This window comes from Mauremys reevesii, linkage group 9 (assembly GCF_016161935.1).
Source record: "Mauremys reevesii isolate NIE-2019 linkage group 9, ASM1616193v1, whole genome shotgun sequence".
NCBI lineage: Eukaryota > Metazoa > Chordata > Testudines > Geoemydidae > Mauremys > Mauremys reevesii.
The window spans coordinates 74,660,189-74,688,187 of NC_052631.1; the positions used below are offsets into that span (position 1 = coordinate 74,660,189).

Here is a 27,999-nt window from a genome sequence, read left to right on the forward strand (position 1 = left end):
AGGATCAATGATCACAAGTTGCACCACAGATGTTCTAGCTTCTGCAAAGATGATAGCATTTTTTCTTCCCAATTTGAAGTCAAAGAACTGGGACTACTGCAATCCAATTATTGGACGCTCTTGCACTTTTCCCGACCAAGATAAATTCTATAATCTTGTGGGAAGGAGGAAACATGGATAACACACTTTTCTTAGACATTCACTGTAAAAGCTACAGTAACATAGGATAAGGTTTGGAAGTTTTAAAAAATGGACATGACTCCCCCTACTAATTCCATGAATGGAAAATACATTAGTGGGATAGGGTATAATGTTAAGCATGATGTTAAATTAAATAAAATGTGCATTTCTAGGAATCAAGTAACATCACACCTGATGATGTAATCTAACAAAATCATTGTGATTTGGACTGTCACTAGAAACTTGACAACAAGAGAAAGAGTAAATAGGTGCAGTAGGAACACCAAGACCCAACAAAAGCTTCTGGGCCAAATTTTGCTCTTTGCTGTGCTGATGTATATCTGGAGTAACACAAAAGACTTCAACAGAGTTACTCCAGATTTAGTCCAGTGTAACTTGAGAAAAGAATTCAGCCCTCTGTTTTTGGAGAGCACCCAGGACATTTTGGATGCTACCACAATGTATATAAATAATATTAATATCCTCAGGACTAGAAATCAGGACCTCATCCCTAATGCTAGAAGGAAAACTACCGTAAGACTGGAGTATGAGGAAATGAAGTAGTGAAGGTTTGGGGTCTTAGTATGAAAAATCTGAAGTTTCTCATGGTCACAACTTGAAAAATAGATTAAATGTGAAACAAAAACATTCCATGGCTTTTAAGTTACATGAGTGAAAAGGTAACACAACAACAGGCACTGGGTAATTGTTTCTGGAGAAAACATCAGCAGACCTTTTTAAAATAACTAACCCCTTCATTTCCACTCTTTTATTTGTTTAAAGAGTAATATTTTTGTTTATATGTACACCATGGTTTGCCATCACAGTGCCTTGTGCTGTGATGTCATCAGATCTCACAATTAAGTAGGGTCAGCACTTGGATACAAGACCTTCACAGAGCACATAGATGCTGCAGAAGGTAGCACTGAAGATTTAGTAGATTTACTGAACCAGTGTCACACATGGTGTTAGGGGACAATCTATTGCTGAACATGCCACTTTTCCAAGAGGTGAGAAAAATTAAGGTTCTGTCTGCATCACTTTATTAAAGATTGAATGGCATTTTTAGCATAATATGGATTAAGGTTTTAACCCCGTTGTTCTGGCTAAATTCCAATTCAGGTAATTGTCATTTTGCATACCTAAATTCTTCTCTCTCTTTGAACTGGATATGGTACTCTTCACTTCCTGTCTTAAATCTTGGTGCAGGTAGCCATGAGTGATTAAACTGATATACCACTTTATATCACAGTGTATAAAGGGATTGTTGCAACTCTCTCTGGGCTGAAACACAGCAACTGTTTAAATTTGCAAAGCACTATGAAACCCTTCAAATATTATTATTAAATTTCAGGGTCTGAATCTCTCTGGCTCTAAGTACACTTTGTGGGTTTTAAATTTCTGTAGTAAGCATGTTGCACTAATTAATACAGAAGTACTACTGTACTCTAACTTAAATGTAATTGGCTAAGGAAGAGAGAGATTAATTTTTTTTTTGCTGCCCTGGCCTAAGACTTCATCATTCAACAGCATACAGTTAAAAAATCTGCCTACCTGTTCCTTTCCCCCATAGACTCCCTAGGGTACTATAACCAAATGTTAGGTATACAGGAGAATGCACAGGACTGAATGTCCAAATATTCAGAGATCATCCAGTAAGACACAATTAAATTGTCACACACTGGTCAAACTCTCCCTACTGGACACTGTCCAGGCTGCTATGTTTGATTCCCAACACTGGACCCAAGTGCTTTTAAAGCTTCCTGAATCTGAGCAGAGTCCAGGCACTAACTATAGCTCTGTGTTTCTAGGCACACTCTTGAGGTGCATATTCTGTTTCTAGCATTCCCTTCTAAGAACAAAGAACTCCATAGCCCAACTTCGAAGTCCCTGAGACTGTGTTGGTTCCTCCCAGACTCCAAAGTTGCTTAATCACTTCCTTTTCAAGAGCTTCAACATTTTACCTGTCCAGGGACACATGATAGTTGAAGCAAACAGACATGGGCTTTGAAAAACTGATTTCTAAAACAATTACTCTTTAGATAGCACAAGAGATAAACAGATCTAACTAAAAATAACAAGACACATATATGAAAATTCCCTGTCTCAGTTTCCTCACTCTTGGGATTTAGTCAGAGACCTCTACGCTGTGTATAATCTTCCTCATGCAGCTCAAGGCTTCTCCTCCAAATTTACGGGGTCCTTCCCTCTCCTGCAACCAGCTTCATAGAATCATAGGATTTAAAAGGACCCTGGAGCCACCCCTCCCCCCACTCCTAAGCACAAGGACTGTGAAGTAAGACTACAGTAAAAGACAGCCATAAGAATACTCAGTTCATAAAAATCAAACAGGAATTCATAAATTATACATAGACAGATCTCCCAAATTGTCACAGGAATATATACACCTGAATCTAATAGAAAGGAAAATGGAAACATATTATAATTATACACATATATACATAGTCTCACCCCTCTTTGAAACTGCTAGATGTTGCCCCTGTTTTAGTAATGCTCTAGGCCAGGGGCCATCTAACTCATAGGTAAAACCAGCATTGTGTCATACATTAACCAGAATGTGCACTATACTCATTACACAAGCTGATCACTAACATTTTTATATCAGACTTTTTCTTTAATTAAATTCTGTGCCTTTATCCAGCATGGCAGACAAGGTCTCATTGCATATGGACCCACAAGCATTTGACATACAAAGGAAACAAACAGCTGTTTGGAAACAACCACTCTATATTTTCTATTCAAAACAAATTCCACAGTATTTCCATGATTTGGTTGAGTCCTTTGTAATTTTCAAAAGTCCAGAGTATTGCATCCCTAGTTAGGTTTGCCACAAAGCTCTAATATCTCCTCTCCCATGTAAGTATCATAGGGCTCTCTCTTTTCAAAAAAAGGTACCTAGTCCAAAGCAGATACACTAATTTATACCGTAGACTGAATTTCCTTTATTGATAATATGGCCATTGAACAGTTATTTAGTTTTCAAAAGTTTAACTTTCATTACTAATGTTATTGGTAAATCCAGACAGCAAAGAGCTTAGGTATTAAAAGCTCATCATAAAGGACCATGTAGTCACTTATTTTTTGTCAAGATCCAAATTTCTTGCTCAAGGTCCAGACTGCAGAGAAAATAATAAAAAACAATAATGATAATAAGTAAATAAAAAGATTTTAGGATTCATTCAAAACCATCTGGCAGTCCAGATTTGGCACACGGTCTGCCTATTGACTACCCCTGACCTAGGTATTAAAAGCTAATCATAAAGGGCCAGATTGTGGTCCCATTTCAATGGGGGGGCATAATGCCCCATCCTCCTCCCTTCCACCAGCTACATGCATTATGAGTAGAACTACAGAGAATAAAGAGCAGTCTCTGCACACGTGGGCAATATGAGGTGGAGAGTGGGCAGAGTCTGGGCTCTGCACCCAGCCCACTGGTTAGCTTAGCCATGTTGGAGCACCAAGGGAAGGAAACTTTAAAATAAGAATTTTCTGTCCACCAACTACATAATTATGTGATAGGAAAAAAATTCTCTCTCTCTCTCTCCACTCACACTCACACACACACACACACACACACACACACACTCTCTAAAATTAGTATTAAAGGGCCATTTTTCCCACTCTGTTACCATGGGCAGCAGAGGTGAAAACACAGAAGACTGCTGGGAGGGGACAGAGATAATGGGGAGTGGTGCATCCGTGGCATCATTTTCCACTTCACCCCCAGTCCCACAGAAGCATTACAAACTTAGCAGTGTCCCTTTATCTAACAAAAAATAAAAAAGACAATATTGGTTTCTATACATCAAAATATTACACAAAGAGGTTACTCACTCTGTGCAGTAACTGTGCTTCTTCAAGGTGTGTGTCCCAATGGGTGCTCCACTTCATATGTGTGGGTGCCCCATGCACTTCTGAGCTGAGATTTTCCATTAGCAGTTGTCTACTCAGCCCGCATCTGCATCCTAGACATCCTTGTGCCCCACGCCAAGGCTAAATAATGCTGCGCAGGCAAACCATCCTCTGTTCCTTCTTCACCACGGAGTCTCATAAGAAACTCCAAAGCAGAAGAGAAGAAGGGCAGGTGATGGAACAGCCATAAAGACGAACATTTCAAAGAACCACAGTTACTGCACAGGGGAATAACCCCTTCTTCAAATAGTGTCCCTATGGTGCTGCACTTCAGGTGACTCCCAAGCGTTTCACCCAATAGGAGGAAGGAGCTTTGGAATCTAGTCCATAACTGAGGAAAGAACAGCATTGCCCACTGCCTCATCCAATCTAGAAGCATCAATTAGGGTATAGTGTCTGGAGAAGGTATGCACCTAGGACCATGTACCAGCGCTGCACATCTCAGTTACTTGGCCATTTTTAAGTAGGACTGATGTAGACTGAGACCTCACAGAATGAGCTGACACACCAGGAGGAGATGGAATGCTGGCAGCACCATAACATGCAATAATATACCTGAAGATTGATTTTGACAGTCTCTGGGTAGAAATAGCAGATCCTTTAGATCTATCCACAAATGAAACAGTCTAGAATATTTTCTGAATGATTTAGTCCTGTCTAGATAGAAAGCTAGTGCCCTCCTGACAGCTAGAATGTGAAAAGCAGCCTCCAAAGTGGAATTATGTGATTTTCAGGGGAAAAAACAGTAGATAAATAGTATGATTCAGATGAAACAGATGATACTTGTCTTTGTAGAATATTGTGAACAGAAGATCTGCCATTAAGGCCCAATTTCGCCCACTCTTCAGGCTGATGCAATAGCCATTAAGAAGACTTCATACATAAGTTCAATAATGAGCAGGTTGCCATTGGTTCCAAAAGAGGTTTCATGGGATTTCTAAGAACCAAGTTGAGGCCCCATACTGGAGTAGGGACTTTCACCTAATAATTTTTTTCCCAATCCTTTCATGATCCTTATAGTTACAGGATGAGCAACCAGCAAGAACCCCTCAATCATGGAATGAAAAGCTGTTAAGGCAGCTAAATGAATCTTGAGAGAACTGATAACCCCATTTCCCCCAGAACCAGTGGAAGCTGGCCAGATTTTGGAACAACTCTCTGGAGGGTCACACCAATGACAAAATCTTTTCCATTTTTGAAAGTATTTTTTATAGACTCTGTCCTATTATTTAATGATATCTTCTGTAGCTCTGCACAATAGGTTGACTCTAAACCAACAAAACCCTTCAGGAGCTCTGCCTTGAGACAGAGAATTCTCAGACTGGGATGTAGCAATCGACCAATATCCTGCAAGAGGAGCTGAGGAACAACTGGAAGATCTATCACTGGACAGATAGCTAGGTGAAGCAGGTAAGGAAACCCTGACTGTCTCAACTATGTTGGGGCTATTAGGATAAATCTTGCTTTGTCCTGTCTGATCTTGTTCACCACCCTGAGAATAAGAGTCATTGAGGGAAATGCATAAAATAGTTTCTCAATCCAAGGGAAGAGGAAGTCATCCCCCAATGAATTACAGTCTAAGACTTTCCTTGAACAGAACAGGAAGCATTTTTTATTTGAAGCTGTGGAAAAGTAGTCCGCTTCTGGGAACCCCCAAGTTCCAAATATGTCAATAAAAAAAATCTGAGAGTCCAACTCCCATTCATAGTCTCGTGAAAAGGCCTGCTGAGAGCATCATCTGTGACATTTGCCTGCCAGGGAGAGATATTGCCAAAAATTCCTATGCAATGCCTTATACATCAGTTCACCCAGAAGCTGAAGACAGTTTGAAGATAGTTTCTGACTGAGGTCTCAGGGCTCATCTGACTAGTCCTGACAGGGTTTGACAGTGCTAAGAATCTGTCTGTGGGAAGAAAATCCAGGAATCCCCCTATAAACTGTATATTCTGTACAGGAATCAGTGGATTTCCTCACATTCAATTGAGGGCCCAAGTCCAAATATAAGGCAAGCATCCTCCATGTGGCAGACAGAACCTCCTTGTATGACCAACTCTTGAACAGCCAATTGTCAAGGTACTGAAACACTCCAATTGCCTGTTGACACAGGTAGGCGGCCACTACCTCTAGAACCTTTAAGAATACCCTCGAACCAAGGAGACGCCAAAGAGAAGCACTCAGTATTGAAAGTGATTTTGGCCTATAACGAAATGCTGGTATCTTCTGTGGGACAGGTGAATCGCTATTGGAAATACGCATCTTGAAGACTGATGTCCATAAACCAACCCTCTGAAGTAGGGCTGTTGATTAATCACAGTTAACTCACGTGATTAAGTAAAAAAAATTAATTGTGATTAATCGCACTTTTATTTGCACTATTAAGCAATAGAATACCAACTGAAATTTATTATATTTTGGGGTATTTTTCTACATTTTCAAATATATTGATTTCAATTACAACACAGAACACAAAGTGTACAGTGGTCAATTATATTATTTTTATTACAAATATTTGCACTGTAAAAATTATAAAGAAATAGTTTTTTTCAGTTCACCTCATAAAAGTACTAGAATGCAATCTCTTAATCGTGAAAGTGCAACTTTAAAATGTACATTTTTTGTTACATAACTGCACTCAAAAAAAACAAAACAATGTAAAACTTCAGAGCCTACAAGTACACTCAGTCCTACTTCTTGTTCAGCCAATCGCTAAGTCAAAAAAGTTTGTTTACATTTACGGGACATAATGCTGCCTGCTTCTTATTTACAATGTCACCTGAAAGTGAGAACAGGCATTTGCATGGCACTTTTGTAGCCGTCATTACAAAGTATTTATGTGTCAGATATGCTACACACTTGTATTTCCCTTCATGCTTCGGCCACCATTCCAGAGGACATGCTTCTCTGCTGATGATGCTTGTTAAAAAAAATATGTTAATTAAATTTGTGACTGAACTCCAGGCCTGCTGACAGAAATTCTGGGCCACAGGGCTGTCCCTAGGGTGGGTAGGGCCTGGGACGGAAGTGACGAATCTGTCACTTCAGGGACCACCTGTCACACCTAGGCATGCGTGACCGCTACAAGGCTCCCATTTTGTGGGGTCCCACAGGCTGGCATGACTGGCCAGCACGGTCACGCGTGCCTAGGAGCCCTGCAGCCCACCCAAGCAATTTAAAAAGGACCGGGGCTCCCGGCTACCGCGGCAGCAGCATCAGCCAGGGGGCCCCCAAGCCCTTTTAAATAGCCTGGGCCCCTGGGCAAATGACTCTCTTGCGCCCTCCCCCCCGTCGACAGACCTGCGGCACTCCTTGGGGGACAATTGTATGTCTCCTACTCTGTTTTACCCACATTCTGCCATATATTTCATGTTATTTCTGGGCTAAGTGTCATGCATATTTTTGGCACTATACACATAATATTCCATATTTACACAAACATACTTAAACAATATATAAATTTCCATGATTGCATATATAAGACACCTTGAAATTTGTGTATATATATATATATTGTTGAGGAAGATTTTTTTTCTTGAGGAATAAATAGGGAAATACAGATAAATTAAAGTTACAGGAAAAGTTAAGAGAAGACAGACATCAAATATCATGCCGCACTGCTATACTAATTTTGTTAACTAACCTGGTTAATGTTGTTACTCTTCTCTTTGTGGTAATTTTTCCAACAAAAGTTATTGGACACCCAAAAAATAAAAGTTCTTTTGTTAATGTTAATTGAATACCACACTTTAAATGTCATATTCACTTGTCTCTTGAATACTACTAATATTTAATCCCAGAGTTTGGTTTGCTTTGGGTATTTATCAACATGACGGCTTTTAACAAGATTCTGAATGGTTTGCATACATTATTTAGGGAAACTTGAAAATCTCCGAGAGTCTCAACACATTATTTGTTTTAAGTAACTGGCAAATTTTCAGTAACTTCAAATGTGTTTGAAATAAATAAATAAATAAAATTAAATTATACATACAGATGAAATTCTGATTTTGCTTTCAGTCACTAATTCCCATTGACCTCAGCTGAGTTGCACAAGTGCATGTAAGGGCAGATTTTAGCCCATACTGGGATTTTAAAAGCCTTATCTAGAAAAAATATGAATGATAATAGTGCTTTTTTTATAACTGTGGTTATGACAAATGACAGTTGTCTCCAAGAACTGAATGACTTATTATTGTAGTGAATGCCTATAAATATGGGAACATAACAGAATCAGACCTCTTCATGGAGAATAGCTGTCCTGTTCCCAACGTGGCTTGCCCCAGCCAGTTTCAAACAACTGAAACTTTTGCAGTAAAATGCCTGGATACCATTACACCTAACAAGGTAATTAACGAGAACAGAATCAGTAATTATGAGGTAGAGGAGAAAAGGAGAACTGGGCTCTCATCTCCTTTGACCACACACTGTAGAAGTCATTAAGCCAATCTAATATATGACCAAGCACTGGAAGACAGCTGTTACAAGGATGCTACTAGCCTTTTTTCAGTATAATGTTGCGATATAAAGGTTGTCTTGAGGAATCATTAGGAAGCTGAAAGGGAGCTAAATATATTGTAGATTTATGATCTTGTATTACAATGAATCTGTTGCAGTTTTTCATTACAATAAGAGATATGATTTTTCTTTTCTTTTTAAGGCTATTATGTCTATTGTCCCTCTGACAAAATATTGAATATAGGGACCTGTAGAGATGTGGACATTCGCTATTACACTTATTACCACTATTTCCATGTGGACAAAAGTATATTTACTTTGTTTAAAGTCCACAAAAACAATATAACAAGCTACAATCCTATTGTTATAAATAAATAGTAAATTTTTCATGCTTGCTAATTAATTGTTGGAGAAAAAATAAAATCAGTCATTCAAATGGTTGAAACTATGTTAGCACGTAGGTTGCAAGTAGGATGTGAAGACCTGATGTAGGGATTTTTCTTTTAAATTGAACATTCGACTTTATTAGATACTGAAATATCATTCATTCGGTTTTAAAATCCACATTGGTTTTACAAAAAAATAAATCTGTAAAAATAATGATTGTTTCACTCACAGCAGAATATTATCTAATATTCTTTTTAATTACAGTTGGTTAAAGGCAATATTTAAGTCATGAATACAGTCTAAAACAGTCAAATAGATGTTTAATTGTTAACACTATCCCTGGAGCCAAACACTGCATATTTTTATAATAAGATATGTGTTATTTGAAAAGGGCTAAATGTTCCCCCTTCCACAGAAAACCCCACAGGAAGGGGGGAAATATTCAAATACTCCAAATACCCTCTAGGAATTAATGGAAAACACTCCTCTCATAAAGGAGAGATTTCTTTCTACAGAGAGGGACAAGGCTACAGCCTTCAGACTCTGTGAAGCTGGAGGATCAACAGAGAAATCGTGTCTCAAAACTGGCACAATCTAGCCAGAGTTGCGAACGCTGACAACTTTATCATGAGTCTCACAATATTCTGTACTTTTCCTAAAACCCCTGTTCCTGGCTTCCTATAATTGCCGAATCTCAGCCTTCATTAAACAAAAAATGTGCATTTCTAACATTCCTGGTTCTGAAGAAAAGCTTGAAGACATGACTCAAGAGGGGTAACCTCAATGTTGAAAAACTAGAAGGCAAATTAAGAAAAAAAAAAGTTACATCTCTTTTTTAAAAATGTCATGGTTTATAAGCCACTCATGATTTTTTGGGCCAGACTCAATGATTTTTTTAAACCTTTAGAGTTGGCAATACTGCAACCTGCAGAAGGTCTGACACTCCCAACTACTCCTTAACCAATCAGTGAGCTGCACTGCCAGAACCACGAAGAAAGAAACTGCTGCTCATTGCTCCCTCTCCAATGACAACATACTATCTACCTTTATGAAGCAGCAGAAGTCATGTAGATGCAATAAGTATTAATTCACATGTGGATTTCCACTGGAGAGTATGCTACAGAGATTAGTTACTCCCTCATTCTTTCCTCCCTCCTCCTCCCAATTCAGAAAGTTCTGAATATGTGGCAATTCCATAGAGATATTTCCTTACTCGTGGGAGGTAGCGAACAGGCTATGTAGCTGCCACTCCCCCGCCCATGAGTTGTGGATCCTTTTTGCCACTTCCATACCATACATGGGAAATACTATCTGAGCACAAAAGTAATTTGAAAGGGCCTGAAGTCTAAAATGGGTTTGACTGAGAGGTGGCGAGATTACTTTACACATCAGAGATTACACTGTGCACAGGGCCTAAATGAAAACGACTTGTCTTATGTTAGAAGTGTTGGCCGTTAAAAAATACAAGCAAATTTGCTTGAAAATACCATGTGCTATGGAGCATGTAGAGGAAAATGAGGCGACTTCTATCCACCTGACTCAATCCATGCCTTTTCCAGGCAAATCTTAAAGTTATTAAGAACACACATCGAAACATGCATCTTCTATAAAGCCTTGAGTCCAGATGCTTTCCTATTTAGCAACAATTAAAGAGCAACTAAGCAGTAAACATTATCTACAAACCGGACAATATCTGTGTTATCTGCATCTAGCTCTGGCATAGTGCAGACAGAAATTACTGTGATTAATCCTGATGTTCCTGAGCCAGTACTGCATCCTGCAAAGTACAATACAGAGTAAAAAAGTACAAAAGACAGCCGTATGTATTTCCCATTTAAGTGCAGATAACAAAAAATAGGTTTACCCTATGGGAGAAACTAAAGCACCGCATTCAAAGAAAGTATGCAATTTTAAAAGAGAAAATGTGAAAAGAAATGGAATACAAATGTCAGTAACATTCTGCCTAACCAAAGTGTTATAGCCAAAGTACTTAACCTGAAGCAGAAACTGTTAAAAATTAGTGAAGCTGATACATTTATCAAAGAAAAAAAACTTTCTTGAGCACTAGTATCTTATTTCAGCCTACTCCTTTAGTGAGCTGCAAGAAGGAAAAGCCAAATAGCATCCTACTCACATAAGACAAAAAGGTACATTCTAATCAAATACGAAGCTAACTGTGAATCTGGGAAGGTGAACGGCACAATATATGACATACTTGGATTCACTGACCTTTTTCTAGTTTGCCTACACAGCCCTTACCACAGAATATCTATTAAACACACGTCTATTAACAAATCTCTGCACCCAGGTTAGTCTTATTCAAGTAACAAGTGTAATGTACATGACATTTTAAATGTGGAATGCAATTAATAATTACCACAAAAGAACATGTTTATATACAACATGGATACAATCTCAAAAGTGGTACTGTATCTAAAATGATCTCATTTCTTAGTACAGATAGGATATTTTTTCCTTAAACAAAATAAAATGGAAAATGTTGCTGCTTTTTTTTTTTTTTGATTCATCAAAAAAGAAAAGCCCCAAGGTCACCTGTCAATAACAGAACAAACCCTCAGTAAATCACAGTGCTTCACAAATAAATTCCTCATCAGTAATTAAAACCAGGCCTCTCTGGCCCTGTGTTATCAGCTCATCAAATTCATTGCTCATCTAGAATAACAGATCCACATCTGCAGTCATTACAGCACGCCAGATAAATCAATCCTCTCAATGATGCTTTGAGCCATCTCTGCTCCCTTTTAACCAGCCCGATATTTATTTCCCCCTGACACTTCTGACATTCTATTTACTGTAGGCAAATGGAACTCATACGGCACCTTGTAATGGCTTTACCAAATCCCATTGTGGGGCATATCTTCGAAGACTGATGGTTGCAATAAACAAGGTTTTATGGTGTAAGTGTGAGCTTCCAACTTTTTTCCCCCCAGAATTTGACTTCTGCAGTGAAGAAGGTTTATTACATTTGATTGCAGGTGGAAGAGTTGTCCCCATTTAGAACCCTGTTAACTAAAAGTCAGCAGAAAATTTTCAAGTTGATGTTATTTTTGTAATTTTACTTTTACATCAAAAACAACATTGGACAGAAATAGTGACAGCTACATTTCAGCTATCAAAGGGAAAACCTATAGTTAACCAGTTTTTCCTCTACTCAATACAGAGCAGCTATAACAAGTTTCCACGTAGAATACAAAAGGAATATTTAGTTTCCCAAGTAAGTACAGTGTATCTATCATCTATATTTTTCCACATAATTATATTGGTATAGTTATACTCCACCTTCAATGGTTTTTTTGTTTAAACATATGCTTGTATATATTTAAATCCATACACATGGGATGGAAAAACTTATTTGACCAATTTGAATGCAGTAAAAATCATGGATTCCAGACTAATAGCAAAACCCATAGCTTTTTAGCTTTGAGGTCTGTTAGACTAGTGTGAAATACACAAGCTCTGGGTTGTTGGAATTTTTTTTAAACACTGTTCCTTTGAGGGTTTTAAAAAACAAACAAAAAAAACAAAAACAAAAAAAGACAAACTGTTCCTTTGAGCTGAAAACACCACAAAAATACTTTTCAATATGCATCTTTATTGTTTACATACGACAGGTTTCCATTCAATTTCCTGTAAAAAAACAAACAATAGTTTAAGTCAGTGTTTCCCAAACTTGGGACGCCACTTGTTTAGGGAAAGCCCCGGCAGGCTGGGCCAGTTTTTTCCCTGCCGCGTCCTCAGGTCCGGCCAATCGCGGCTCCCGCTGGCCGCGGTTCGCTGCTCCAGGCCAATGGGAGCTGCTGGAAGCAGCGCGGGCCAAGGAAAGTACTGTCCGCCTTCCCGAAGCCCCCCTTATCCTGGAGCGGTGAACTGCGGCCAGTGGGAGCCGCGATTGGCTGAACCTGTGGACGCGGCAGGTAAACAAACTGGCCTAGCCCACCAGGGGCTTTTCCTAAACAAGCGACGTCCCAAGTGTGGTTAAATGAAGAGGATAAATAGTTTCTGAAGCCTGAAAATGTTTCCCAAAACACAAACTTTTTATTTAAAAGATTTTAAATGGTTTTGCTATTCCCAAAACACCACCAGATAATCCCATCATTACATGCATACAAACATATTTATAAAATACATTCCAAATAGCATTACTTTAGTTTCAGTGACACCATGTACACAGTACCAAATGACCTAATTACTGCTAGGGATGATTTTGTATTAAATGACCCAGAGATACTTTCAATTGCTACCTATGAATAATTTGACTGACAAAATGAATGTCTGATATAGCAGAAACTAGCAGTCAATGAAGAAGGCGAAGTCCAGCTTGAGAAAGCTAGAAGTTACTCTGCCTAACCAACTGTACCTCAATTGCATCTATGTCATTTTACACAAACCATTCCTTAGAAGTGAACTGCACTCCACATCATGACAGTAATTATGCGTGGCTCAAAATTGACTTGCATTAAATTACTGTCAGAGTGCTAGTGGATCTCCCCTTTAGCATATATTAAAATTTTATTTCCGTGTGTCAAATGATGCCTCACTCCAATAACATTTGAAGAAGGCTGTCAATTTCTTTTATTTTTTCTTGCTACAAGAATACAGTTAAAGCATACTTCAGGTTGTGAATGCCGAGATCCTCTTTTGAACACTGATTCAAAAATGACAAGATATAGTCTTTGCCTTAATGAAAATTCTATATTTACCACTCTATTGTTCTTGTGTACAGATCCTACTGCTCTCTAAGGCCAAAGTTTGAATACATTGGGTTTTGAAATAATAGCCCAAGGCACTGAGTTATGAGGTCATGATACATAAATGATGGGAGGGTTGTCCCCCATTCCCCACCCCCAATCACAAAAGGGAAACACAAATTTTAAGTTGGAATTCTTAAGAAGTCTACATTATCTGTAGCAGAAAGGAAATTATGTAGTATTCTTCAGAGGACTCCAAACAATACAATCAGGAAATTCTGAGCAAAATAAATCTGCCTACTTGCCTTACTGCACAACCTACCAGTAATTCCTTGCTTTAAAGTCATGAAAATAATGCCCCATTGCTACCCTATGTTAACATTACATCAGTTTTTGTTTTAGCGTATTTAGTTACTTTCTCTGAATTCCATTTCGGATTTTTAAAATATTTTATCACAGTAAAGAGTGAAGTGGTTTAAAATGAAGTTAATTCAGTGCTGGAAAAAGGTTCAGGACTGCTGCCACTGGGAATACTCTACTTAATAATTAACAGGTATAGCATAAGTAGGAGGAGACTAGGCTCTCCTATACAGTCCAGCCAATATCTCTTACCACATTTTGGAGGAAGCAATGAAGGGGTAATAATAATATATTTTATTTATAGTAGGATGAAGGGTGGTCCTGTGATTAAAGCACAGGACCGGAAATCTAGGGGACCAATTCTCCACTTCTTTATATACCTCTGTAAAATTGGTATTCCACCAATATCTATGGAGTTACATCAGTCATAAGTGGTGTGGGGTGAAGAATCAGGCTCCCAAATTCTATTTCTGTCACTGGTGCAGACGCCTGTTGTGACCTTGAGCTCCTCACATAGGCTCACATTTTCAAAAATCCCCACTGATTTTGCCTGCCCAATATCAGATGTCTTGCTCCTAATATCCCACTGACTTCAGTATTAATTATGTGTGCTCAGCATCTCTGAAAAATCAGACTCTTGGTGTTTTATGTTGAGCATTCAAAAACTGAGGCACACAAATTTAGTGGCCATTTCCATGCTTCAGTTTCCCAGTCTGTACAATGAGGATAAAAATACTTAGCTATCTCACAGAGGCATCATGAGGCTACAATAGTGATGAGTACCATAGAAATGAACACCTAACATTTAGGCACTCTGCCACATAGCAGAATCCACAGCCCCAAATTAGATGACCAGGTTCCCTATACAATACATGTGGGAGAGTTAGGTGCTTAAGAACAGATTCACAGAAATCAGCAAGATGAGTGGGAAGCAGCCAAAATGAACCAATAGGAAATGCCAAAAACAGGGAGTATGGCCTAAATCCTATTCCCCAAAGGGAGTTAGGTGCCTAACTCAAGGTCAGAGGGAGGGGCTCTCTCCACTGGGGACTCAGAGCTGGGAACCCTCACCTGGAATCAGGTGCATAGCTCTTTCTTGCAAAACAACAAGTAGGTTATGGTGATTTTGCCACTACTCTTATGCCCTACACACCACTGGTTAGACCACTCACCCAGGATGAAGTAGATCCAGGTTCAGACCCACTCTACCTCATTTAGAACAGAGACTTGAACCCAGGTCTCCCACCTCCCAGGTGAGGGCCCTAATCACTGGGCTAAGGAGTATAGTAGGGGGAGCTCTCAATCGCTCCTGTTGAAGCTGTCCACTTTGCATAAAATACTGATTCATAGGAGCAGGGACTGGAACCTCGGTCTCCCAGGTGAGTGCCCTAACCATGGGGCTATAGAGTCATTCTCTCTCTCTCTCTCTCTGGCCCAATGGATCAGGCCCTGCAGATAGGCATTCCCCTGCTGGGGCTCAAACAAAAGGCTGCTCAGAGACACCAGGACTTGGGCAGCTTTGGACATGCCCACTGGCAGAAATTTAGGGCATTTTACCAGAACTTATGCACCATGGGAATTTAGGCACCTACATGGTTAGGTGGCAACTGAGCAGGGTATTTGAGGATCTAAATTTTGGACTAAGATGCCTAATGGGGCAGTTAGGTGCATAAAGCATTTTGTGTATCTAAAGCATTATCCCACCCAAACATATTTTTTATTCTTAATGCTGATAATTTGCTTGTAATACATCTGCCTTGTCATTGGTAAAATTGTAGCAGATTCTCACCAGATAGGAATGTGACTATAGTAAAATTCTGTGTATTTTCACTTCTGCTTAAACATCTCACAGAATGATAATCAACACTTCTATTAACACCTGAGATCACATTATGGCCAGACCCTGAGCAGGCGTGCAGGGAGGGAAGAGATGAGCTTGCAAGGAGCCTCCCACCTTGCATCCTCCTACTCATAATTGCAGCCATAAACACAAAGACGGCTCCCTCCTTGTGCCACTAAGGGTGCTATGCAGCCTAGAAGGAGAGCGGAAGAGACAGGGCATGGCCCTGCCCCGAATTCCTTGCCAGCCAGCAAAACTGCATGGGCAGAGAGAAGAGCATAGACTGCACTTTTCAGGAGTTGTAGCAATGGGTGCACTCCTCCAAATGCTCGGTAACTTCAGGACGTGCTGAAACAGAATGACCCCATTCTGCATTCCAGCTGACCTGAACGCACATTGCACCTCTCACCACCTTTATACCTCCAAGAATTAGGAGCCAGCAGAAGACCAAAGCAACAGCCCAGAATAGCAAGTATTCCAACCGCGTGCTCCAATCATGTGCCCTTCCTCCTTCAACACACTTCTCCCTGCTCCGGTTCACCCTGTCCCAGGAGCAGAATGGGGAGGCCAGCACAGGACCATATACCAGCAGTACCATGATATCCCCCTTATGACTAAGAGGTTTTTTTCCAATGGGGAGATTCATTAGTTTTGCCCTTGCCCGCCTGATTTTTTTCCCCTTGTTACTGTTTATTTCCCTTTGCTGTTATTTGGTCCTTAAAATATCTTGCCAAAATGAATGAATGTAGAATACAGTAGAATATCAATTATCTGAAGGTCTTGGTAGAGAATCTTAAACTAATCAATGTTTGGATAATCCAGGGAGCTAGCTAGTTTGGAGTCAGTCTACTGCTGACTGCAGACTTGCAAGTGTCCTGAGACAGAGCATCCGATCACCAACAATTTTAGAGGAGAAGTTCCACTTTAAAAAACTGGTACAGTTTGGCCCCAGAAACTGAATGGGAGTGTGAGTGGCCAGATGATTTCCTAAGATTGGTGTGCATCCATCTTTATTATAGGAAGTGCTGCTGAGCTCAAAAGATTTAGGAAAACTAGCTCATTGTCCACACTTTTCTTCAGTTTCTAGTGAATCTGGTTTTAAAGGGCAATGTCTTCTTTTCTAAAGCAGGGGAGTACAGGAGCCTGATTCTCTTCTCACATAAAATGGCCTAAATTACAAGTAACTCCAGTGAAGTCAATGGATTTACTATTGTGTAAGTGTAATCAGAATATTTTCCTAGGAGTCCAAACTTTATCAAATTCACACTTATCTGAAAGTGCAAAGGAACAAGACTCTGGGGTTGCAATATAGGAGGTTCACATATCCTAGGTTCTGATGACAATTTAAGCTACAGTGTCATACTTGTACCACATACTTGGTATCTTCATACAAATTACAGGACTCTTGCTAGGATACAGAAGATGTTTCTTTTTTCTTTCTGTGTGAACACATTACTAAGATGAAATTAGCTTCATAAATCTGAAATTCTAGAATACCTTTATCACACAAACTAAGTCACTGTGCCTCCTGCATGTGTTCATAGTTAAGTTTTCTCTGACTTCGATGTGCTGCTGACTTAAATCATGAGATGATTTAATTACCTTTTTTAATCAATCATTTTTACAATAGTTACTGGGACCTGGATTGTCTGTTTCCTGTTGTTTTCCAAATGCTGCAGCATCCTGAAATCTGCTTGCAAATGAAAATGTCAGGAGTACTCCTCAAATCAAATCAGTATTCTCTGGTGCTTTCTGCCATACCAGCATTTTCAATGGGAATCTTATCCCAACACTGTAACGTGGGACAAGTGCAGACTTCTCCATTGGCAGTCCAGGACATACAAACCTGTATCTCCAGGCCTCCTTGTCCTGTTTTCTAGACAAGCATTACCTCTCCATTTCTTCCTTTTTATGGTGCAGGTAGGAAATTTGGGGAGGCACAAGTGGGTTGTGAGACTGCAGTAAACACATCTAGAAAGATACATCCTTTCACAAACAAATATTAATTCCATTTAGACGCAATCAGTTATATTAGTTGAGCTGTGGCAGCCTGGCTTTATGCTACCAGAGGCAACTAACAGGTAATTCCAAACGAATTGATATACCATAGTTATCAGTTTCCTGGTCAGAAGAGGGTTACCAGCTCTTAATTTTGAGGTTATTCATAGCGCAGGAAGAGCTATCGTGCTGCATTTCACAGCAGATCTGACTTCTGAATAACTAACAGGATTCAGTATTTGGCTATTGATACCATATAACAGAAAAAAATGCATTAAAAGAAACTTCATTCAGTGAGAAGCTGCAGCTTCAATTCAATCATCGGCATCATGTGGGTTGTGCTGATTCTATGGCCACACCAGAGTGCAACTGGGCTGAGTGACCTCTTTGGATCCTCTACAGAGAAAAATGCCATTTTTTATAAAAGTTATTACTACTCATTTTCTAAGGATGAGTGAACGCCATAAGATGTGACCATAAATACTGTACATGCAAAATCTTAACACTGTTTTCTCCATGAAGATTTATTGTTTTCTCTTTGAAAGCATGAACCTGGAACCTTTACTCATGTAAGTAGTCCCGTTGATTCCAGTAGTGTTACTCATGTGATTAAGGGCTGCAGGACAGGATTTAAATTATTAATTAGATGGTGAAAGTAGTAACTATTTAGCTTAAATGTAGAATACGAATCACAATGGTAATTTACAAAACAGATAACCCTTTTCGGAAATCAATTAGAAACAAAGAGTTAATGTAATGGAAGGTTTATATCAGGGGAAAAAAAATGTAACCCAAATTTGACCCTTGATATTTGAGACTACAGATCAAATGCTTTCTCTTAGACTAGTTCAGTCTCTCCACTTCATTGTGTTTCACTGAAGTACGTTATTAGCACAACCTCTATCTTGAAAAAACTCAAAAGCAGCAACTAGCATTTCTCTCTGCAAATGCAGAGGGGTTTAATCTACCTTTTACATAGGAGGGCAGTTGTGGAAAGAAAGTAGGCAATTTTTTGTTTTACTTAATCAAAGAAATCACAGACTCATGTTGCAACTGCCTTGAAAATCAGATTAAAAATAAAAATATTTCCTATCTTTTCTGAAGCATATTATTATTTTCCAAAAAAAATAATGGATAAACCTTATTATATTTCCTACATAAAGTTCATATTAAGGATAATGGATTACAAAAAAAAGTGAAATAGAATTTTAATCCTAAAATGTACACTCACCAAAGGACACTGTGCTACATATTGAAAGGCACTCAATGCCTGGTTCTGCTCTCACTAGGACTAGATCTACACCAGTGTAACTCTTGACTTTTGTGGAGTTTGTGGATTTGCAAAAGTGTAAGTGAGGGAAGACTCCTGCTCATAATGTCTCACTTAAATGTGCTTAGATAACAGGCTGCCAGTTTGTAACATTCTCCTTTCCATTTAAACTGACTAGTGAATAAAATACAATACATGAAAACAACGTATATAGAGAACAGTTTTTAAAAAAATGTGTTCAGATAAAGCCAAAATTGATTGACCAGGATAAAATATATACTATACTACTCTCCCACACACACACACACACACACACACACACACACACACACACACACACACAGAGGTTTGGCAGAATTCAGTTTTTTTATAATTTTGACAGATGTTTATTTTTATATTTAAATGTTTATAGTTTCACAAAATTTTTGGTTTTAAGCTTTTTTTCAATTTTTATAGATTTAAATGTTCACAGTTGCAGGAAATTAGGGAGCGGGTCAGACAATTATTTAATGACAGGAGATGTTGAGATCCAAAAAGTTAAAGCTTACAAGCCATTGAAACAAACTGTCAATGTAAAGTATCAAAATATAAATATACTTAAATCAATAAGACATACCTGTACGTACTATTAGATTGCTAGTCCATTTGTAACAAGCCAAATTCAAAAGTCTACATCACTGGATTTTGACTGAAATTCTCAAGCAGCATTTTTGTTACTTTTCCTATCTGTAAGTCTCCATTATTATTATTGATGGAAATATTTTTTCATCGGTGTGTGTGATTAATTAAAAAAAAAATCACTGTTTTCTGATAAAAATCTAATCCTTCCACACCCCGCCCCCTCTAACTAACCGCTCATCTAGGGCCCCAATTTTGCCAACACACACTTGTTTAACACTAGTCATGTAAATAGTCCTTTTGCCTTCAAATGATTTGCAGGATCAGGGCTTAAATCAGTATTTTATATCAAGGGCAAGAAAGTCATAATATAAATGTGCTCACTGAAAAGACCATGAAAGCTAAACTATATTTTCCTCTTGCCCAAAGATTGCAAAGACATTCGTAGTAAATAATAATAATTTGTATTCATAGATCACCTTTTATCAGAGATATCAAAGTTCATTACAACTAAATCTTAACAATACTCCTTTGAGGTATTTCAGACATTTCACAGATGGGTACACTGAGGCATAGAATGATTAAGAGTCTTGCCTGATGTCACAGAGTAAATAAGTAAGAGCGCCAGTAACAGACTCTAGGACCAGCTCTCAATCTTACGCTGTAACTACCATGCCACATTCCCAAGTAAAAAACAGTAATGTAAATACAGGATATCAAAGTTCAAACTCAGCTCAGAGATATCAAACTCATTCTTTAGATAGGACCAAACTGCAATATTTATTATTGTCCCTGAGCCAGGACTGCAAAGTTAGAGTCATATCCTCCCTCAGTTCCCAGGAGAACTCCCACTCACGAGCTGCACAGAGACCAAGACTAGAAAATAGCCTTTGTGTAGTATAACTAAGCTTTTATTTAATAAAGTTATTGTTGCATTCAGTAGTATCCAGTAGGAAAAGATGATGCAGGGTCCGTTTAGGACCATCACTTCATCCGCCCTCTCTTTATCTGGCCTCTTCAATTGAAGTTATCTGATTTGGCCACACACAGTGATGGGCAAATGAGACATGTAACTGTGTGCCTATTTTATTTGAAAGCTGTCCCTCAACATTTCACAATAAAGTTTCTGTATTAACACTTGTTGCTTCAGGCCAACAAGTCAACGTTACGTCAGGCGTCAGTCAAGGATGTCAATCACAGGTACTAGAAACTTTAAAATTTTAAACACACACACACACACACACACACACACACACACAAACTTTGCAGATGAAGTAGTACCCAATCTAACAAAGCATTTAAGCATATAAGCAATCCTCTGGAAATCAATGGTACTACTTAGATGCTTGAAAAGTTAACAAGCACTTTGCAAGAATGGTGCCATAAAGAGTAATTGATCTGATGTGTGCGCACATGCACACAAATCTTTCCATTCCCCACACAACTCTCTCTTCGACGACCCTAAATGTTTAGTAATCTCACCAGTCACTACAGTAGTTCCCATGTCTTCCTATTTATATTTTTCTGTAGTTTGAATTCTCATTTGCTAAATATATTCCAACACACAATTTATATCTGTCTGCAACTTTGAGAACTTTCTGTGACTCCCTCCAGGAATTTCACAGATAAATCACAGTTGTTAAATGGAAGCAAGCCATGAGTAAGTCACTATTCCTCAAGGAAGGAAACATTATTATTGGCATGATAATATTTAACATTTATTAATTCTTTTAATCTTCAAATCATTTTACAAATATTAACTAATTAATCACCAACTATGAGTATAAAAAATGGGAGACCTGTGAATAGAGCTTCTGTTTTTGGGAGGGGGGGGTTATTAATTTCATTTTTCAGGGTTTATTTTTAGCAATTATTCGGTCTATCTAGCTATCCAAAACTCAGAGTTCTGGGGGCCTTTCTTTTTGCATATACATGTAGTACGGTTTCAAACAGCACTATAATAAAGTGCCCTAAGGAACCTTTAGTGTTGACAAGTAGGATCTACTTGGACCAATTAATGTGCAATACATTAGTGCTCTTTAAGAGATTACACCCCTGTAGTCCACATTACTGCTCCATGTAGACAAGCCCTCGCATACAAGTCAGAAGGCAGGGACATCACCTATATAGACAAACTGCACTGGCAAAGGGATGTAGTAAACATGAACTGAGCAACCATTCAGGCAGTTTTTCAGTGTTTATTGGATAACAACTGGGGGGTTTTTAATTTATTTTTTATTATCAGCTGGTTTTTTCCACTGTTTAAAACCTAAAAGCAGAAGCCCTACCTATGGACTACACACTGATCTAGTATAAGCCTACTCTTTCGCTCCCCAAAATATTGTAACTCTTAGGGCAACAGCTCTCTTTTGTAACAACCATTCTATATCTCTCTGGTTCATCAACTCAATCTAGTTTCACATCTAATCTGAGAACCAGCTTTTCTCTTGCAGATGCTTCTTTTTCATGCTCTACATATAGTTTTTATATTGCTATACCTATATTTGTTTAGAGATTCATATAGTTAAATCAGTGCAATCTCTCTACTGTGGATACTTTTTTAATGGTGCTTATACTGGTATAGCTTTTCCCCATAAATTTAGAAGAATAAGCTATATTCATATAAGCATCTTTATACCAGCATTGGCACTAGCAGGCTGTACCACATTAACAGTATCAGTTTCTAAACCAATATGACAGGTTTCAGAGTAGCAGCCGTGTTAGTCTGTACCCGCAAAAAGAACAGAAGTACTTGTGGCACCTTAGAGACTAACAAATTTATAGCCCACGATAGCTTATGCTCAAATAAATTTGTTAGTCTCTAAGGTGCCACAAGTACTCCTGTTCTTTAAACCAATATGGTTATAATGGTACAAAAACTGTTTTATCAGCCCTAAACTCCTCTGTCGCTCTGCTTTCATACTCTAATTTTGCAAATGTACTGTTTAACTTTGCAAAGCATTTGGAATTCATCTTACATGACAAAATATTGTGACACTGAATTAGGTACTATGTGGTCTTCAATGACCAAAGTTCAACCTCAGTTCTGCTGCTCTCTCTCCTTACACGGATGCTCATAGGAAGGATTATAGAGCAGTTGACTGGGAGATACAGGGACAAAAAGGTTTGGGGAAAGTTGGGCTCCACACCCAATGGTTATAGGGCTGGGTAGTATCTCAGACTCTGTTGAACTATTCAGATGATGATAATTTATTTTATTGTTATAAACACTTTCACCCTCTGAAGAAAAGACCTTGCTGACTACAGTTGTGTTTTTGCAACTAAGCTACTCCACCAATGCTACAAAAAAAAAGTAATTTCTGATTCTAAAATAGTAACGTGGCTTTTGTCAATACAAGTTAGAAATGAGATACACCACTTCATTTGAGCTGCTACGTTGAGACTACAGTAGAATCTGAGAGTTACAAACACCTCAGGAATGGAGGTTGTTCATAACTCTGAAATGTTCGTAACTCTGAACAAAATGTTATGGTTGCTCTTTCAAAAGTCTACAACTGAACATTTGACTTAATACAACTTTGAAACTTTACTATGCAGAAGAAAAATGCTGCTTTCCTTTTTTTTTAGTAGTTTATGTTTAACTCAGTACTGTACTGATTTGCATTTTTATTTTTTTAATCTTTGCAGCTGCCTGATTGTGTACTTCCAGGTCCAAATGAGGTGTGTGGTTCGCTGGTCAATTTGTAACTCTGGTGTTCGTAAATCTGAGGTTCTACTGTATTATGGAGTACCTCTAAATCAGTGGTCACCAACCAGGTGATCGCAATCGCTTGGACGATCCTAGAGGATCTCCCACTTGATCGTGATCTCTGGCGGTGTAGCATTGCTGCCACTAAGGCAGACTCCCTACCCCGGCCCCGTGCCGCACATTGGCTGGGAGAGTTGCAGGGGCAGTGCTTGCAGAGAGGGGCAGAGCGTGGAGCCACGTACCCCCGCCCCACTGCAAGGGTGTGTTGGCCCCTTCTGGGAGCAGCCTGGGGCCAGGGTAAGCAGGAAGCTTGCCTTAGCCTCACTGTGCCCGCTGCCGACTGGGAGCCACCAGAGGTAAGTGCTTCCCGGTGGGTGGCCACACCCCAGCCCTGAGCCCCCTCCCAGAGCCAGCACCCCATACCCCCTCCTGCACCCCAACCTCCTGCCCCAGCCCTGACTCTCCTCCCAGAGCCAGCGCCCCGTACCCCCTCCTGCACCCCAACCCTCTGCCCCAGGCCAGACCCCCCTCCCAGAGCCAGCACCCTGTACCCCCTCCTGCATAGCAACACTGTGCCCCAGACTGGATCCCCCTCCTGCACCCAAACTCCCTCCTATAGCTTGCGTCCCTCACCCCCTCCTACACTCCAACCCCCTGCCCCGGGTTCAGCCCAGAGTCCCCGCCCACAATGCAAACCCCTCAGCCCCAGCCCAGAACCTGCACCCCCTCCTGAACCCCAACCACAGCCCGGTGAAAGTGAGTAAAGGTGGGGGAGAGCAAGCGACAGCAGGGCGGGGGGGATGGAGTGAGCGGGGTGGGGTTGGAGGAAGGGGTGTGGCCTTGGGGAAGGGGCAGGGTAGATCCTGGGTTGCCCTTAGATTCAAAAAGTGATCTTGGGCGTAAAAAGGTTGGAGACCACTGCTCTAAATATATGAGTGTTCAATGGTGGGTAGGGACTTCTAACATGGAGAAAACTATGATTTTAGGCCATTCCAAGAAATCACAGCCCAGACTATTCCTTGGGTTGCCAATGCAGCTTTTGAAGTGCTGAATAACTGCTGCTGCTGTTCTGAGGTCATTTCTATAATTGTCATCTTCAGAATAATATCATATTATTGCCCTTGGTCTTATGGACAGTTACAGCTAACTCATGAATGGAAGTAAACAGTAGATATTTTGTTTCCTGCTCACCTGCAACTCAGCTTAAAAAGAAACTGCACGTCCAAGTTTGTGTATGTACAATATGCAAGAAGAGAGATCTAATTTACATCCTTTTCATTTAGCCAAATATTCAAATATATAACTTCACAGGAATGCTACCAGTGTGAATTTATATATATTTACATACACAGAGATAGAGAGACTAACTTCAAAGCTGCAGAGACAACATCCTATTGTGATACTTTTACTATCTATATTTTGTAAATAAACATACATAAATTAACTATTTCTTATAAAGATAGTGTATTTTTAAATTGACCTAAACATCATATGCTCTTATTATTTGAGCCCCATCTATTGACAAAGATTTGCAAGGCTTAACAACCAATTAAATAAATGACACTGGTGTGCTGACATGCTTTATGAGGATGAATGCAACATGAGAATCCCCTCACACCCCCAAATTATCACTCTCTCGGTCTGTAATTAGATTTAAAATTTCCAGCAATATAAATCCCGGTACTGAAGACATTCTACATGAATATATTCCAGATAGGGCTTGTTGTCACCACAGAAATAGGGCAACAGTTTCCTCTTTTAAAAGAGGTTATTGCTTTGCGAATATAGTCTGCATACCAGCAGTTCTCAACCTTTTTCTTTCTGAGCCGAGCCGCCCCTCCCCCCCCCCAACATGCTATAAAAATTCCACAGCCCCACCTGTGCCACAACAACTGTTTTTCTCTATATCCAGGGCCAGCATTCAGGGGTGGCAAGCAGGGCAACTGCCTGGGGCCCCATGCCACAGGGGGCCCCACAAAGGTAAGTTGCTCAGGCTTTGGCTTCAGCTCCAGGTGGTGTGGGGCTCAGGCTTTGGTTTTCTGCCCTGGGCCCCAGTGAGTCTAGCACTGGTCCTGCTCTCTGGATTATTTGGGCAGACTCCCTGAAACCTGCTCGTGGCTCCCAGGTAGCCCCAGACCCCTGGTTGAGAACCACTGCTGTATACAACACATGATCATATATGCTTTTGATCTGAGATACATGCTGCATGTCATGCATGAGAACCCAGCTGTACCAAGTATTAATCTACACATGAGAGAAATATGTTAGATTTATTTTAGACTTGTAAAAGCTCCTTTGAAATACCATCATATGGTGAGCATACGTCACCACCCTCTTCTTAATCACTTCATAGTTCATTGCTAAACTTTCTTCTTACTTGGTATTTTCTATGGCAGTTCTCATCTGCTTGAACCTTAAGAAGAAGATATATAGCTATACCACAAACAGATGTACTTACTTTGTACAAATGCTTTATGGATACAGAACTATGCAAGGTTTCCCTTACTCTCGATGGTGACCAGGTCATCTAGTATGACAGGGACCCTGCTTCAAAGCTCATAAAAGAAAGGACCAAATTAGACTTTTCTGATTATTTTCTACACCCTTTCTGAGCCCAACTTTACTCACAATGAAGTTAATGGCAAAGTTCCCACTGTGAAATATGCATGTTCTTCAAAATGTAAAAAAATGCAGTCTATGGTGCATCCACTGTGATGCACAGGAGACATGCCCTCTTCTTGACTTTTAATTGTCCTATTGATGTCTCCCTCAACAAGGCCACATTCTCACTGATTTTTCCACCCTTTCCCCCAATTTTTCATATGGTTGCATCTTTGAAAATCAGCATACCTTCTAACAGGAGTTATAGAAAGGTCAAGAACAACTGGTCACAGAGGTACATTGCAAATAAACAAGCTGGTATTTTTAATATTTATAAGCCATAAAATAGAAAATTGAGCAACTTTTAGAAAATATGGAAATTCAAATTCACTATTATTTTTTAAAAAGAGAAATAGAAACTAAGAAATTACCCAGTTAAGATCACTCAAACAAGCTTAATTCTGCTCCCATTTCCTGATCACCTTCCACCAGGCACACCTCTCTTTTGGTAAGAACTTTAAGAAATTTTCAACCTGCAGCTGTGGACAACTTGGGACTTATACTGTTTTTCTCCTTTTCAACAGGCATTTCACCCATATAAGTGAAGACAGAACTGCCCCTTTAAACCACTTTATTTGTGTTTTGCTTGTGAAGTCAAGGAAATCTGGAGTACATACTTTTGGTTTTGTATCTGTGTCTATGATTCCCAAGTGTGATCAACTGCTTCCCCACATCAATTTCTCATAATTTGCTGACAGACAGCAGACTATGGCTATGCTTGCTAGGGCCATGCAGAATTAAGATCACCATGCTACCCACACTATTTGCCAAAACTCTTTTCAATTACAAAACAATTCCTCTGACAAATTCACAACAAACTATTCAATGGCATCAGTTCATGTCAAAAACAAGATATGAAGAGACTTGGAGTGTCTGGGTTGAACTGTTTTGGAGTTATGATTATCCAAAACAAAAGTCAGGAAAACACTCAAGAGCTGAGATCACCATACTATATGAACCCTCACTTCTCCCATATGACCTGTCACAACTGTCTCAAAACTTCTCATAAAAATGCAACCTTGCTGCAGGAGCATGCTCATGAAGTTTCAGGTGGATTATTTTGACCCCCCACACCTAAAACAAAATTTACAGGTAATGTAAAGCTATTCTCAACCTTAAAATATAAAAAAGGAGAGGTTACTACTCACCTTGTGCAGTAATTGGAGTTCTTTGAATTATATGTCCCTGTGGGTGCTCCACTTCAGATGCGCATGCATCCCTCCACCTCTGAATGGAGATTTTTGGTTGCAGTGCCTGTTCGGCCCATGTATGCACCCTACAGCAATGAGCTCTCCTGTGTGAGCAATTGATTGTGAGACGGGTTCATGAAGAGGGACGGGGAAAGTGGTTGGAAGGGCAGGATGGAGGTAAATTGGATCGTAGAACGCGAAGTTATGGTCTCCAGTATTTATTTGTCCAATGTTATAACCTCCCAAAACTTCATGAAATAAGAAAGAGGCAGTGTCCAAATTGAGGAAGGGGGGATTGTATCCTTCAGCTGAGAAAACCTGGGCATTGGGTGGTTTGGACTCTTGACCAAAGAATCAAAAGTGGTGTTTGGATGATATTGAAGGCTGGTATGAAGCATTTGAGGTAGTTGCAAGCTTTTTCTTTGAAAACCTCAACCTCTTAGCCAGTGGTTCCAGTGGCCTATGGAAGGCGGAAAATTGAGCAGGATGGGATCTCTGTGCCGACTGAGATATGCTAAGCTTTCTCGTATTTGCAGATGTGTATATCCCTAAAAACCTACGTGTTGCTTCAGAGTCCTTTAGGATATGAAGCAAGTCATCCGTGTAATCTGCAAAAAGCTACCGGCCATTGAAAAGTAAATATTCCACCGTCAATTGTACCTCCCGCACAGACCCAGGGCTTGTCTACACTA

General features: G+C 39.6%; 1 protein-coding gene and 1 long non-coding RNA gene across 11 annotated transcripts in view; one reads left to right on the forward strand and one right to left on the reverse strand.

The window, feature by feature from the left end:
- DACH2 (dachshund family transcription factor 2) overlaps positions 1–27,999 on the reverse strand; it is a 492,287-nt gene that overhangs the window by 427,300 nt on the left and 36,988 nt on the right. The gene's annotated exons all lie outside the window — the stretch shown is intronic.
- On the forward strand, positions 1,065–27,984 carry LOC120372530. 5 transcript variants are annotated; one of them, XR_005585025.1, is made up of 7 exons: positions 1,065–1,190; positions 5,362–5,523; positions 6,068–6,186; positions 12,134–12,187; positions 23,396–23,428; positions 26,642–27,209; positions 27,880–27,984. It is a non-coding gene; the product is annotated as an uncharacterized LOC120372530 (long non-coding RNA). The 5 variants fall into 5 exon arrangements; XR_005585024.1 differs by lacking the exon at positions 12,134–12,187; XR_005585021.1 differs by lacking the exons at positions 6,068–6,186; positions 12,134–12,187.